Source organism: Apteryx mantelli, chromosome 2 (genome assembly GCF_036417845.1).
Source record: "Apteryx mantelli isolate bAptMan1 chromosome 2, bAptMan1.hap1, whole genome shotgun sequence".
Lineage (NCBI taxonomy): Eukaryota > Metazoa > Chordata > Aves > Apterygiformes > Apterygidae > Apteryx > Apteryx mantelli.
Genome location: NC_089979.1, coordinates 162355730 through 162371852, shown reverse-complemented (window position 1 = coordinate 162371852; position 16123 = coordinate 162355730). Strand labels below are relative to the sequence as shown.

The 16123-nt window shown below is 45.7% G+C and overlaps 1 long non-coding RNA gene across 4 annotated transcripts in view; it reads left to right on the top strand.

Annotated features, from left to right (window-relative positions):
• LOC106485308 (uncharacterized) overlaps nucleotides 1–14534 on the top strand; it is a 35786-nt gene extending 21252 nt beyond the window's left edge. Inside the window, exons 4-10 of one of the 4 annotated variants that reach the window (XR_010883536.1) lie at nucleotides 4556–4723; nucleotides 6568–6680; nucleotides 7306–7393; nucleotides 8121–8231; nucleotides 9013–9288; nucleotides 10923–11008; nucleotides 13205–14534. This is a non-coding gene — a long non-coding RNA (uncharacterized lncRNA). Of the gene's footprint in view, nucleotides 1–4555; nucleotides 4724–6567; nucleotides 6681–7305; nucleotides 7394–8120; nucleotides 8232–9012; nucleotides 9289–10922; nucleotides 11201–13204 lie in introns of those variants that run through there. The other 3 variants (XR_010883535.1, XR_010883537.1, XR_010883538.1) reach the window with 3 other exon arrangements.
• The last annotated feature ends 1589 nt before the right edge of the window (nucleotides 14535–16123 follow it).

Sequence of the window (16123 nt, the reverse complement as noted above, 5' to 3'; positions counted from 1 at the left end):
GGAGCAGCCCAGGCCGCTGCTCCCTGCCCTGCGCATCCTGCTCCCAGGGCAGTTCCCCCGCACGAGGCCGAGCACCCGCGCTATCCCCGTCTGCGCTGGGGCGTTGCACAACAGACTCCTCGGGGCATGCGAAGTCCCCTAACGTATTCCTAGCGCTCAGGAATTAGCAGGACTGGGCCCTGTTCCTGAGCAGGCATCCGAGTGCTGCGGTAATAGATCTTTATATAAATTATTACTTCACTTCATCACTTGTAGCCTCTTTTCATCACCTCTTTTCCTTCAGAGGCTGATGACCATTTTGGGATGGAAGGCTTCTTCCCCCCTAGCTGGACCGAGGCCATTCAATGGAGTGAGCAGCAGGAGGTACTGAAAGAGAGATACTGTTAGCACTGTTTCCACATTCCCCAAAGGCTGATCTTTATGCAGCTGAGACTACAAGGGATATCCCTTAAAATAAAGGCCAGCTTATTACCCATCTTCTCCAACTCCTGTGGAACTAAATATCCCGAAGTTGAGAGAAGCTGCTGCACAAAGCTTCTTTATAGCTCTCAGTGTGCCTTCTTTGCTGGCTCCAGCTGCCCCTACACTCTGTTTTTCCTCAGTCTTTTCTTCAATATTTTTTCCAGTTGACTTAGTTATTACAGTACATGGACCAGACTGAGGAAAATACACTGAAGGTTGGAGCTGGCAGAGCGGGGAGAGCGGAGAGGGAAGTGCTCTTGCCATCCAATGACATCATGCGCGCGGTAATTGGTCGCGTTCCCGCGGATGGGAGGCACTGGCCAGAGTCCTCGCGCTCACTTCCGTGATACAGAACAGAGACGGTGCCTGTCTCCTGCCAGCCTCTTTCATTGCCAGCGTTCTGGCAAGGCTTAGGACATTTATAAAAACAGTACAGTACTTTATTTAGCCTGGAGTGAGAAAAAGTCACTTCACAGCTCCAGTTTAGGCACAAGGCACTAACAAGCAGATTAAAAAAATAAAAAATCCCTTACTTAAAAAAACCATTTCAAATGAATACATGAAAGTTGATTTGTATTCCAGATGACCTTGCAAATCAGGAGATTGAGCTGTGCCTTTTATCTCCAGAGAAATGGGTTCAAATCCTGATTAGCCCATAGAGGAAATTCCATTTAATGGTCCAATTTTGGTGGGCTGAAAAGCTGTTCCCTGCCTAGAACCACCATCTATTATGGCATGATTGGCAGTCTGTGTGCAAGACAGAACAAGAACTTCACCTCATCTCTACTCCTATTACTTCATGCTGCCATCAGCTCTCACTACCTAACCTTCCACTTCCAAAGAGCCTGAGAAAATAGACAGGATTTGCAGCCTGAACGGAGTCATCACAGCTGTGCCCAGGCAGACCCGTGCATGCGTGTGGTTAATAGGGGCTTGGTGGTGCCAAGAGGAGAATGGCGAAGTGACAGAGGGGAGCCTGAGAAAACAAGAAGGAAACCGATGGAGGACAATTTCAAAGGAAGGGCAGAGAAAAGGAAAGTGGGCAAGAAAGGGAAAAGTAGAGAATGAGGATGGGCAGGGAAAGGATACATGGATATCGAAGGGTGGGATGCAGCTATGCTCAGACCTGAAGTCAATAAAACAAACAACTCTAACTCCATCAAACTGCAGAATGAAACACCAGCTGTGGGAGAGCGTCCCTCGGGCTCTCTGAAGGGTCTCGCTGTGTCCGGTGGTTCTGGTTAGTATAGAAATGTCCTAGGTCCTCAGCTTGCGCTAATTGTTTTGTGAAAAGAGTATCTTAGGATTGCTGTTTCCCAAAGTCCTCATCCCTCAGAGCATGAAACACTGTTCTGCAGGGGAGTGGAGGGTCTGCAGGACTGATCAGCAGCCAGCTCAGTTCTCCATCATTTCTTTGCAGAAGCTATAGGGTAAAAAAAGAAATACTCATCTCCAGTCTAGTCAGTGCAGTATTTCCAAACTGTTCAGCTGTATTTCTCCCACCAGTGCGACAAGCTTGCATGATGTCCTGGTAGGACAGGATAAATGGGGAAAGTAAGGGAAATTTATGTTGTGACACTAATAAGCCTTAAGATCCTGTTCCATGCAACGTTGTAAGCAGACACGAAACATCATCGCTCTAAGGTGCCTGCAGAAGAGGATGAAAACTCGTAGGGGGCGGATATGAACATACTGCTGTCGCTCTCGGAGGGCATTTCCACCAGCCTCTCTGCTCTGCTCGGCCTTCTTATAATCAGCTTGGGTGTGAGAAAAGTGAATGGGCTTATAAAAGTGCCTCGGGTTGGGGTGGTCTTACTCAGGACAACAAAATCTGAATCCAGAATGACGTTGATAGTTGGAAAAATGTTATAAACATGACGATTAAGTGTGAACTGCTGTGCTGTGGGAGGAGGAAGGCAAAAAGGGGACCTCCTGGCTGGGCAGCAGCATGGCAGGGAGAGACTTGGGGCTGAGAGTGGCTGCATCTGAGATCATATGTCCTATTCTGGCTGCTGTTACTCCTGCAGCAGAAGCTGCTGTCCACAACCCCGCTGCTCATCATTGCCCTCCACCAGAGCTTCTGGCTTCTTCATACCTGCTTATACCTCAGCCTCGCCTGGTTCTGCTAAAATGATGATTAGAAAAGACCTGTTGTTTGGACTGTTGACTCTGACCTGGATCGTCTACCCAGATTGCGTTAGGGAGCGATCATACAGCGGTTATGCTGCTTGACCTGGGAGGGGGAGAGCCTGCAGCTGAGGGGTGGTGATAAGCAGCTGGAGTGGGCTAAAAGAAATAAACTCTTCACCCAGCTCAGCTGCAGCCAGAACAGGATGTGTGGCTGCAACCTAAGACATAGGAGATAATTATTCTACTCTACTTGGCACCGGTAAGGCCTCAGCTGGAATACAGTGTCCAGTTTTGGGCACCGCACTGTAAGAAAAACGTAGACAAACTGGAGAGAGTCCAGGAGAGAGACACTAGGAATATCAGGGGCAGAGAATGAACAACCTAGGAGGAAATGTTGAAAGGATTGTTTGTTTAGTCTGGGCACAGCAGAGTCTAAAGGAGAGACACGATAAAAATCTTGCAATACGTTAAAGTTTATTGTAAGGGGGATAGTGATAAATCTTTCCCCATGGCCCCTGGGGGATAGGGAAAGAAGGAACCAACTTCATTTGCAGCAAAGAAAATTTAGGTTTGACATTAGGAAAGCTTTCTAGGTAAGAGGGCAATGAAGCACACCTAGCTAGGGAATGCATGGGTCTTGTTAAATTCATAATAAATGTGTTTTGTTTTAATAATGAATATTGGAAGAATAAAGATGTTTCTTATTTAAATAGCTATTCTGGGCTAAAGCCTGGAACTGGATTTCTACACATCCACAGTGCAATCATGTGGATGCACTTGCAAGAAATAGCTCTTGGACTGTAAACTTTGGAGCAGATACTCTTTTTTCATGATCTGTGCGCACAAAACACAGCATCATGGGATTGATCACTTATTGTGGGATCGCTGCATATTGCAACCGTACAAATAGGAAATCATATAATACAAAGAATTTGTATAAAATTCTGTAAGTTCAGGCATAATGTTTCTCATATGATTTCATTTTTGACTGCACTGTGTTTTTTTCCTTGCAGGTTCATATCCTATATCTCTAATCCGTTCTTTGTAGATTTGCCATATGTGCACAGCTAGAGATATATCCACCGATAGTTGTTAATCCTTTGAGTGTTTCTACATTGTACAGCATATGTCCAGTGAAAGTACTACTCTGTGATTTTAAGGGTGTTCCCTGATCCTCCTGTGACACTACTAGAATCAGAAAATTGTGCCATCAAGTTTCCATCGCAGGAAGTTCCCAGGATGTGAATTGGGTTTTCTTCCACAACAGAGAATCAAAGAACCTCTTAATATTCTCCTAAGTTCAGTCTGATGTGTTTTAAACGTAGAAGAGAAATGGAAGGTTGCTTTAAAGGCGAGATGTGGAGGTAGGAAGTTGGCACATGAAGGTCCCATCCTGGGTCTTTGGACTTGTCTGTGACCTTGTAGAGGTCAAAATCTATGGCTGTAGCTGATCAAGAAAATTTTCTTGAGACTTATGACAGAATATGGATTTTTCTCATGAAACAAAGTCTGCTAAGGAATGTATTTTTTGCAGAATGCACTTTTTGATCTTAACCTGTTTGAATTTTTTAAGTGTGACTTTACATATGAGTGTTTTGGGTTTCTAGTGCTTGGTTTTAATTCAGTTGCAAAATCTGTTAGAGGTGTTCTACTTTAAATTCCCGATATGTGTGCTTAACCTTCATTCCACCTTGAGATAATTTGTTATCTACACGTGAACACTAACCAAGGAACCTGAAGTCATGGCTACTATGAGATACTTCTAATATTTTGAGGATGAGCAGCATTAACCCTGACTCATTGTTAAAGAGCACACTCACTGGAGTGCTGGAGCCGTACAAATCAGCAAAACAAAACAGCTAGTCAAGCTAGGTTTATATCTGCTCTGCTTGCCACAAAAGCAGAAACCACCCACAGTGTACTGATTAACATTAATTAATATTTTTTTTACATTTCTTTGCAGAAGATAGGTGTCTACAGCATCTGTCACAAAGAACCAAGAAGTGGTCACTCTTGTCTGTTAAAGTACAGCTGGGAAAGGAGCCCTTATGTCATGCAACCTCCTCTGCACGCTCAGCAAGGTAGCGGGAGAATTTCTGGAGGTGGTTCGAGCCCATAGCTCCCTTCCATGGTGAGCCTCCTAGCCCCTCAACTCTTGGTCATTCAGTGGGGGATCAGGGTTACCGTGTGCTCCCAGTTCCTCTCGTTAGAGCTGCAGCAATGTGAAAGGTTCATTGGGATAGAAGGAGAACATGAGAAAGGGGTGGAGGGAGGAAAGGGGGAACTCATCTGCCCTGATTTAGATATTGAACAACTGGACTTCAAAGACTCTGTTAGTCACCCCAGGCTCCATTTACTGTCAGTGGAAAAGAAGAAGAACTCCAGAGAGATATTCGTCTCCTTCCAGGACAAGAAATGCCTGTTTCTCTGCTGCCTCTGTGAGACATCTAGACATCTAACTCCTAGATATGTGAAGTTAGCTGAGGTGACCCTGCATGGCCTATCGGTGACGGCACTTACCTGGGTGGAGGGAGCCTGAGCTCTGGCCTCTGCTCCAGGGACTGCTTATAGACTTTGTATAAATCACAGGTCATTCAGCCATGTTCCTCCGAGCAATAAGGAAAGCATGGTCTCCCTTCTTCCTCCTGCCCAGGGAGCGCCTTATCACCATGGCTAAGGTGTTGCCGAGGCAAGTGGGAGATGTGGGTTTGAACATCCTCCCACGGGCGAAGAAGTTCAGCCCGTGTGCCACTTCCCAGAGAGTGCTACCCATGAGGCAATTGCCTAAAAGTGGGAACCGTGTCTTCTGCAGTCCCTGGTTTGCCTGCGAGGCGGTAGTGACTCCCATGGCATTTTGTAAGGAGGCAGATTCTCTCACTGCGCTTTTGCCGGGCTCCAGAAGCCCTGGCAGGCCAGCTGCTTTAGGAGGGGTAGGCTGAAGAGCGGTTTTGGAGGCCCAGCTGGACTTGGAAGTGAGCTAGGTGCCAAACTTTTGAGGCTCGTCAGGCCTGAGGCGTTTCTCTACCTAGGCAGGAGTGTGATTCGAGGAAACTTCCAAGGCAAAAGATGCCTCCTCACTCATCCACACCTGACATGTAGGCAAAGCAAATCCGACATCTCTCTCACAAGGGCAGCCAACCAAGTTCTTGCTGCCATTCTCCTGGGTTTCTGCCACGTTGGAGCGCAGGGATGAGGCGCCAGCTGAAGGGCTCGGGACGACAGCCACGGCAGGGCACGGCCGTTTCCCAAAGCCTCGCGGCACGCCGAGAAAGCCTTGTAGCCCGAGGGCTGCGCTGAGGGCCGGAGGGAGGCAGAGCAGGAGGAGGAATGACACGACACATCATCAACAGGGAGGAGAACAGGATTTTGCTTATGTAACTTTTGACATGTCCTACATATCGACATCCAGCACCAGGGAGCCAACTCTACACCATGCTATGTCAGCAGTGCTTCTTTTTGACGGTTATCGTTAAATGACATTACTGTTGTGTTAGAGGTGCTCCAGTTCCACGTCTACTACGTCCTTATGGGGCAGCTCCTTAGATAAGACCTGCCATGTGGCCACAGGGAGCTGCATGTGTGTGTGCCCAGGCAGTGGCCAAGGGAAGTCACTCTTCTCTTCCACTTCAGCTCCCTTGCAGGAGGAGGGAGGTTCACGGACCATCCCGCTCCCTGCTGCAGACCAGCACCCATTAGACTGCATTAGGACCTGATCTGCATTTAATTCAACCTAAGGAATAGGAATCCTCATAGTCTGGAAAGCAAAATCCTTTGGCACTGTAACTAGACCAAACCCATTTTTGCTACTTTTATGGCCCCCTGATAGCTTTTCCACATTTCACATGGGACCGGACTCTCAAATGCGTTTTACAAACTTGACTGACTCCCTCAAGCGTCTGGCAGGATTTGTGTTCTCGCTGATATTTTGCTTATTCCAAATGAACTCCCCCACTTTATTATTATTTTTTTTTTCAGCACAGAAACGGGCAAGTGCAAGTGCATCACGTGTAACGTCTGGGAGCTGCACGGAGGCGGCCAGGCAGCCGGTCCCGGGGCTTGGCACCTCGCGCTGCAGTGAGCGCATGCAGGTAGAATGCCATTCTGCTGCTCCCGCCGAGCGCGCGGCGCTGAGCGCCCTGCTGAATCCGAAAGTCAAGCAAAAAGCAGCTGGTTAAGGTGGAATTTGAAAATCACTCATAAGATAAACAGGTTGCAATGTTAAGCACCCTCCGAGGGAAAAGCAGTGTGCAGCATATGTTCTTACTTTGGAAGATATTTAAAAAAAAAAAAAAGACTTTAATGGACCCTTTACTGGCTTATGCTAGTGGAGCTGTTAATTAATTAAATAACTATATGTGAATGGCATCCATTGGGAAAGAGCCTCACAGCTTCCAGATGCCAGTTATTGGCCCCATTACGGGCCTAAAACTATTACAGTAAATCATTACAAGCTCCAAGATGAGCTGGCACACGATTGCTGTGAGGAAGGATGGAGCTATTCTCACTTGTGCCATTTTGTGCCAGTTTTTATCTAGGGAGATTAATTAGTACTTTTAGACATGCAAGTCAGAGCTGTAAAATATTAAAGAATATTCCATCAGTGGAATGGAGACAAGCTGAAGCTTTTAAAACTTTGGGGCGTTGATGGGTAGGCAGGGGTTGGAGGAGATAAAGAGCAACGTCCAATTTTGATTTTTTTTTTTTAATTTATAGTTAGCGAGGTTGCAACGAGTCCCCTTTGCGTGCTCTGGGAATACTCGGAGGAGGACATCAAAGTTAATCACGAGAGCTCAGGTGCCAGGTAAGCACACAGTTTCTCAGACCAAAACCAGTCGTTTAAGGCAGTTATTCTAAATGCAAAGCCAACCAGAAAGGCTGATAAAAAAAGGTTATTATATAACCTTTTAATCTACATCCTCTGCTGGGAGGGGAACATTTCCTGACATTCAATGGCAGCCTAGAATCTATGACCCGGAGTAGAAAGGGCTTTTTTTTTTCTCTTTTGTTAATTAATAAGCTATAAATTTAAAGCCAGGTGATGACTATGGATCTTGCTGCCTTTTTAGAAATGGCTGTGAGAGAGAAAAGCACTGAGCCACCTATGTCAGCCCTTACCTGGACAGGCTGTCCTTGGAAAATCTTCTTGACTACTTTGTTTTAATTCCAAAAGTTGAATACTGGAGGGGCACTTCCAGCACTGCTTATACAGTTTCCCCAATAATTAATTCTTAGTCACATCAATCCGTAGGCAGGCACTTCTGCAGAGGACTTATTCCACGGCTGGAAGTCCTCCCACAGCTGGACGAGGCAGGCTAAGCACGTGGGCCCCGAGATTTTACAGCCCTGACCACACATAAACCTCTCGTGCCTGAGTTTAGTGGTGTTTTCAGGTTAAACAGAGCTCTGCTGTCTGGCCACCCGCACCCGGCCTAGGCCACTTGCTTGGAGGCAAATGTCCCTTTGCTGCACCGCGGCGTGCGGGAAGGGGTGGAGATTGTGGGTCCAATAACCATTCACATGCTTTGCAGGAGGAGCTGCGGGTAGAAAAAATAGGTATTTCTTGGTTGTGAGGACTCACAAACGTATTGATATCTCAGGAAAACCAACTTTATCTATCTGACTGCTTCTCCGATGCAAAGGTAAGGACACAGTCAGAAACCACATTCACATGAATACTACGAGGAAGTGTGTCTTACTGGGTGGGAAACGCATGAGTAAGAGTTTTCTGACTAACCCTGGTTTAAAGGGAAGGAATTGATTTATTATAGGAGCACGACAAATTAAGGCACCATCCTGCAAGGTGGTCTGTGTGAGCAGATCTTTGCTCGGATCTCCGCATGGCTCCGATAGGGCCCTATAAGGGCTCTGAACTGGGTGCTGTAGTTGCCGCACCGGCAACACAGCTGGCTTGGAAAGGTTGGAAAAAACGTGTTTCTATTTGGCTGAGGTGCCTGAGATTTGGGAGGGAGCTAGGGGACCTAAAGCACCTGTGCTGAAACCCAGGGACAGACTTTGTCCGTAGCGCAGCATTCCCCAGTGCGTGTGGTGGTACAATAGCGCTGCCTTTTCTGTTTGTAAATGAAAACAAATTACTTTTCGGACCTTGGATCTGATGAGGGGAGTGTCACCACGTGTCCAGCACGAACAGAAAAACTAGTTGAGCCAAGAGCGGCCCAGTGCTTGTCTCCCGTTCCCTTGCTATAACCACAGGAGACTCCTCTTGGCTTGAGTGAGAATGGGAAGGAATGCAACCACTGAGCAAAAACTGCCGTTACTTTATAGCTTAACATTACGTAGGCAGCAGTTATGCTTTTTTATCGAGCAAGACATCTTTATGGAGTCTTAGACTGGCCCATCCTTTGCAGTAGAGGAAATGAAACGGAGATAGTAAATACATAGCTACTTTTTTCCATGACCCAGGTTATTATATTCTTCTGGGTGTTTTGAGTGGAACATTTACACCAAAAAGATGAGTGTGCTGAACACGATGGCTGCTTGACAGGACAGATCTGTGAGTGACCAGGGTATGAAAAGTGGAGGAGACTGGCAAAAGGTTACAGAGCTCTACGTATTTAGATCATGGATTTTGATGGAGAACAAAGTGGAAGTGAATGCAAGCTGTTACAGTACGAAAACGGGTCGCTCACCTCTGTGTGATGAACCTGTGGATGCCACTACAGACCTCCAAATCACAGCGTAAGTCAACAGCGACTGTCAACACGGCGCTCTTTTCCTCTCCAGTCAGTGGCAATCAGCTTTGTGTGTGCATGCTCTTCTCTAGCCACTGCAACGGTTTCTTCATGCCCTGTCCTTGGTATTTTGGGAAAGAAACAGGAGAAAGGAAGCCAGATATATTCTACTAATAGGATGATCATACAGTTAAATTGTGGATTTCAACTTTCCAGTTGGAGGAATAAGGGACTAGGGTTAGAAATGTGGTTCTGATGCATGTGTTTGGACAGACACAGCTGGAGAAAAGCTTTGGGGATGGATGCAAAGTCCAGTCTGACTTTGTAAAGATGTATGCACACCCTTTACTTTAAACATAAATTCTCCCGTTGACTTCCTTGGAACTGTTCATATATTAAACATATGCACGAGTCTTTCTAGAAATAGGGAATATAAATGAGAGTACCAAAATAGTTAAGCAGAAATACTTTCTGTACAATGAAAGGGGACAGTTTAAAAGAGGTGTGCACATATGAGCTCTTAGTGATCCCTCCTTTGATTTAAAGGAATAGATAAAATCTAGGCCACGCTGTCAAGGACATGTCAAAGGATAAGGCGTTATTGCTTATGTACGCGAGGGTGTTTCCAGCTACCCATAGTGCAGACTAGAATGTTGTTTGCATTCATTACCTTAATTAAGCAATTTACTGGAATTTAGCATGTGGTGGATTGGCAGGAGGCAACTTTAACTTAGGTTCTGTGGCTGAGATCCCTCACACTACATTGAGGACCCTGAGTCATGCCAATAAAGCGGCACACTTGGTAATGCGTTCCTGTTGATAGCTTTGGTGCAAAGTCCAACTTAAGCAATGCAATTATGGCCCGACAAAGAGATTTGATAAAAAAGACCAATATCCACCTAATTGAAACCATTTGCTGTGGGCAAGATATCCAGAGGCTGGTTATAAATAACAAGTTATCATTTAAGGGGTAGCGTCTCCAAACTAGTAAGGCTTTTAAAATTAGTTATTAGTCTTTAATTTTATTTATATTCACATGGGAAATCTTTCCATCTCTTTTGTCTGTATCTGCCCCTTCACATTGTTTTAGGTCTGTTTTTCTTGAGAGGTTTATTGTTTAGCTTATGTTGTAGTCATTAGCATTTAAATCAATAGGTTGCTGTGGAGAGCCTGTATTTGTGCTTATATTTGTGAATGTGAATGCAAACTTCCAGCAAATAAGCAACTTCATGACTTGAGCTGGTGGTTGGAGATGGACATGGACCCAGCCTATGGCACTGGCCTACTCCATTTCGTGGCTCAGGACCCCTTATTTATGCAAAGCTGCTCTGCACTCAAGCCTTTAAGCCCCGTGTTTGCTAAATTGTCTTACAACTGACTGTTAAGCTTTGCTGCTTCCCAGCAGAACTTTTGACAAGCCACGTGGTCAAGTATCTTCTACGTTTCCTTTCATGCATTAAAAATAGATACTTGGCGTTTGAACAAGGTCACCAGCTATCTCTACAAAAAGGCAAGTCCGTATTCAGGGGAACTACGGTTTTTATCCAACTACAGCCCCCCAGGATTGTGTGGTTTTGGTTCAAGACTGTGCACTGATCTCTCTCTTCTTCTGTATTCAAAATCTAATGTCACCCTATACAGGATTATCACGATCTGCTTTTGAGCACTGAGACCAACAAACTAGCGAGAAGGAGACCTGTGGGGAAACAAGGCAAGTCCTCAGTGGGGTGAGGCTCCATCCTCTACTCCAGTCTGCTTGCATTTATTTTATTTTACAATGGACTTCTTTTGGCACAGCTCTGAACCTTGGTATACTGCTTCAGACAGTGAAGAAATCTGGAACTGGAGACCACAGCGTAAGATAATTTGCCTTGCATTCAGTTCCCATTAAACTTAGCGGAGCTCGAGGGTTTCCCCAAGACTTTGACTGTTCTGCTTTGTATGGTGATGGCTTTCCTAGGTGAAATGCCTTCTGTCCTATCTGTGTGTTGCTGTCATTCACCCCAAGAATCCTGGAGTCAGCTAAATGTATGTGCTAGTCTGGGAATTCATTAGCACTTTTGTTTTAGTACATCTTACCCCATAATTACACTAAATGGTTTTTGGAAAGAGAAACTGAAAAAAAAACCTGAAAACGTACCCGGTTCCTGGAACCTGGTTACCTGGTTCCCAAGAGTAATGGCTTCAAATAAGTGACACTGAGATTCTCCAAGCAGAGGTTTGAGTATTAGTCAGGCACCAATCACATAAATATTGGGAACTCAGGACATTTCAAATTTTAGTATTTTGTAATATCTTATCCTAACACAAAGTTTTTTCATTTGTGTTACTCTAAGATAGACCTTGCTTTCGGAAAAAACATCTTAGGATCAAAAGAGAGAAAGAGAATCAGCCTTGGTGTTCTCTGTCTGCACGTTTCCATCTTCAGGCTCTAATTCAGTGCTGCTGGATATGTAGAAGTGCAAGTTCAGAAGGAAGAGTTTGAAGTTTTATTCTTGGCTTTCAGACGCTGCAGAATCCTGGTCTCTGTATATCCAGTGTGTTTATTTAAATATTGGTCTACCTATCTAGAGCTCCTCCTGCAGTGCCTGTTAGTACTCCTTCCTACTTCTGCCATTGCCAATGTTACCTTTCATCAATCCATGAGCAGAACAACCCTACTAGTACTAACTAATTGCACCATCCAGTCTGGAGTATGGAGTATGGAGTCAGTCCAGAAAATGGGTCCAGAGACTCTGTCCCTTTCTTCCTTATGCCTCTCAAATATCATGTGGGTAGGAAACCAAACACAATATATGACTTACCAGAAAAGGAAGTATAGGGAAATTTTGCTTCCTGGAAGTGATATTAGTAATGATTAGTGATATTAGTAATGGCAATAAAACCCAAACAAACAAGAAAAGAAAAGGCTATTTTGAAATCTCGGCACTCTGCTATGCAGTTCTGACTTCTTAGTGTTCAGTTCATTGCTGATATTTTTATGGTTGGGTAAAATGTCACTGGAACGAGTAAATATAACCTCTGCCCTTCAGTCAGAGTAGCAAAACCACTTAAGTTTCTTTACAAAACAGAAGAAACTCCAAAGCAAAACACAAGCACATGATCTCACCAAAATGGAGACGTGTAGAGCTGAGGTCCTGGGGGACTAGCTATGACACTTGGAGGAGCTACTGCCACCATGTTGAGCAGCGTCCTCTAAGGATGCGACGGGTCTTCCCAGGCCATGAAGGATGGCTCTTCAAGGAGCCAGCACTGACCGCCCAGCCAGCCTTCCTCCTCTCGCGCCTTCGTGCTGCGCGTCTCTAGCCGAGGGCTGCAGGCTTCCACGCTCGGTGTGCTTGTGTAGGCCATACCGCTCAATGGGGAGGTTGTGGAGTGTCGATCCGCAAGGCGTGTTGGGAGTAGGCTCCTCGAATAATCATCCCTCTATCATAATGGAGTATTTTGAATGCCTCCATGAATTTTAAAGGCAGTAAGGCCCTTCCTTTAGGTGCATGACCAATCTGAATGTCTGCCTCTACTGGCTTATGCAGCTTCGTTGCCCACACGGTTCGTCTGTATCATTTGCTTAGAGTATTCATGAGTTTTATTAACAGCATCACTTTTTTCTGATGGGTGAAAATACAAACATCAGTATAATTTCAGAAAATGTGACTTTATTGTCCAAAAAGTGCCAGTAATATCTATCATAACTGAAGTGCAAGCAGTGGGAGTAGTCTCAATGCAGAACTCCAAAGTTAGGGAGTTAAATTAAGGGATAAAGGAAATTTAAGTGATGAGCTTATAAGCAGAAGGCTCCTGGTTGTGGGGCAAGACTGCCTGGCAGCGCTGGGGATGGGGTGGCCTGGCACCGCCCGTCTCCCGTCTCCGGTGAGAAGGAGCTGTGCAAGGGGCTCCTATGGGCAATTTGCTCTTCTCCCCAGGACAAGCTCTGCAGGGTTTGGAGGAGCAGGACGGCAGCTCTGCCAGCGCATCCTCTCCCGCGAGGGCTTCCTATTTGTGGTGGCCACCGGCTGCTCCTGCAGCTTGCTGACTGCTGGGGACTCTGGCTGTTCCTCACCATTGGGGGCATCTTCTGCAGACTCTGGAGTGAAACCGAGCCCCTCTCCTGCCCATTTCTTGGTGACTACACTGCTTTTCTTTCCTCCATGTTTGAGGGGAGCCTACGGTAGCTCCCCAAACACAGCCTCACCCCTTCCCCTCCCACTCCCATTCTCAATCTGTGTGGCAGTTAATGCTGGGTGGCTTGGCTGTGCAAGGTGATAACTTTGGGTGAGAAAAGTAACAGACCCTTATTCATTATTCAGTTTTATAATAGGCAAGTTTTTGTACAATTCCCTTCACGTTTTAGATGCCCCAGAGCCTCTTCCCAGTTAGGGCTAGCCCTACCTTAGAGACTTTCTCCGCTGCCCTTCCCCATATTTTGAAACTGGAGAAGAAGAAACTGCCATGGTCTCAGGGATGACTACACGGGTTGACTGTATACACAGAGATAAGCTGGGTTGTGACATGCAATACAGCAGAGGAACGTCAGTGAGGCAATATGTGCTCAGGCTTCAAATTAACGGCATAGGGAACCTGCTGCGGTCCAGTGAGGGAACCCGATTATACCATGCTACAGGCAATATTTTTATTGGAGGACACGTCCCTGCCCATGCACTGAAATAGGAAAAGGTTGCTACTTTTTGAGGAAGGCTAAAGGGAAGCCAGTTACATACCACTGATATTCGCGACACTAATGCCTCCTGATGTCATGTAGCTGGATGGCATAGCTGCCACTGTGCCACGCGGTAAGAAGGTGCTCCTGGCCTTACAACGTCGGACACATTCTAGAGTGACTTCTGTACCTGAAATCCCATTTTATATTCCCTGTGAGAATTGTCAAAGTTTTGGTGTTGATACTGCTGTTTTACAGCAAGCTGCGGGTCTCTCTGGGACTAACCTTATTTGTGCCTAGTGAATTGTGCCATGTGGGGCCTTATTTACTTACTTCTGTAATTGTTTTTTAACATATCAGAAGAACAAGCTAATAAAATTTTGCAAATCGAAAGCAACTTCAGAATTGTTAAAACTGCCTAAGATTTTACTGATCACAAATCACCAATCCTCTTTGACAAGATCTCTACTAACATACGCTCATTTTCTAAACCCATTCATTGAACGGTCCAAACACGGCATATATTTGTAATGCAACTGTGGGAGACTTCCTCGAGTTATGCACTTGTATGGATAGGGATTCTTTGCTGCACACGGTATCCACAGGGGCTGAACACACAGCCCAAGACGTGCAGGGTCAGCTGGCAAGAGCTGGTGCTATGAAGTGTTGGCTGAGGCTGGAGGAAGGCTTTGCAGCTGGCAGTCTGGCCACTCAAGGGAGCTGGACTTGCTAGCGCATTTTCACTGACCGGTCTCCTCGTATCAGGCATGCAGAGGACTGTTTAGGCCGGAGAGTGTGGCTCAAACCTGCTCAAGATGACAATGCCCAGCACCAGCTACCACTGCACAAAGTCTCAGTGAGTTACAGTAAAGGCGAATGCAATGGTGTTTCCTGGTCTCCTTCATGGTGTTGCTGTTAGTATTACAGATGAGAAGGCTGCGAGCCAGTGGAGATGTTTGCCTGGAGACTGATCTGGGTTTGAGCAGAGCTCTTGAGATCCTCTGTGCAGAGGATCCACTTGAGCATGTTCGTCTCTCTCAGCAGTATGCTGCTTTGTGAGAATATGAGGATATCTTGCACCAAAATTCTAGTTGCCTCTTGATATTGTGGATAGCTGGTAAAGGTGATGCAGAAGCTATTCTCTTGGCCTTCAGCAAGCCACCTCCAAGGCCTTGAGGTTTACCTGGAGCTACCTGGAATTCTGTGGCCTTGCTTGGCCTTTTTTGTAGCAACAGCCTAAAAATCTTGGACATCAAGATTTCTTCTCTTTGATCTTTCCCCAGAGGGCTAGGAGGTCCTTGGTACAGGCCCAGCTTAGATGCAGGAGAAACAAGCCTGACAGAAGGGTTAGATTAAAAAATATAGTGGGTGTGCCAACTCTTCTGGAGCATGAGAGTGCAAAGATCCAGTGTTATGGCTCTTAATCAGCGTTCAGCAAGGAGGTGACATCTGGTCACTGTTGTCCTTGAGCTTTGAGGCCCACACAGGTACACAGAGCAGTTGCCCGGGGTAGGATGCAAAGCAGTGTGGGAAAGTAGAGGGAAGGCTGACAAAATTTCCCCAAGGACAGTCACAGCCAGTTCTTCAAAACCATCTCCTCCAATGTGAAATTATTCCTGACTGCAAATAGAATAAAGCCTCCAAAACTACCTACCAGTTACACTGAGGTGTCACATGGGTTCAGATCTCTTCTATTCGGGTATCTCAGTAAGTAATAACAGTAATATTGTTAATAAAGGATCTGTACACATAAATGCTCAGCAAAGCAGAAAACCATCCACTTCCACTAAAGCATGGCCCTGATGTAGAAAGCTGAGAGACTACTTTTGGCGCTAAGTGCTGACTGTCGGGAAGACACCTGGAGCTGCAAGGAGAAAAACAAGAAGGAAAAGAAGTCTGTTTTTGCATTTAATTCCTCCTGAGACTAGAGGAGCAGGATTTTATGCCTTCTTTATAAATAAGCCATGTAACATCTACACAGTTGACTCCATCACCAGTTTCATCCCTATCCCTCAGTGGGAAGAACCCGTAGGACAACTATGGTCAACTTCTTTATATTTTAAAGCATTAACATGCTAGACGTTAGTTAACAGTTCAAGACAATATTAAGAATCCTTTTGTCTTGATACCCTTTATTCATAGCTCAGTGCCACTGGGCTGTCTCCTTTTAGGCACAGGGCTGGCC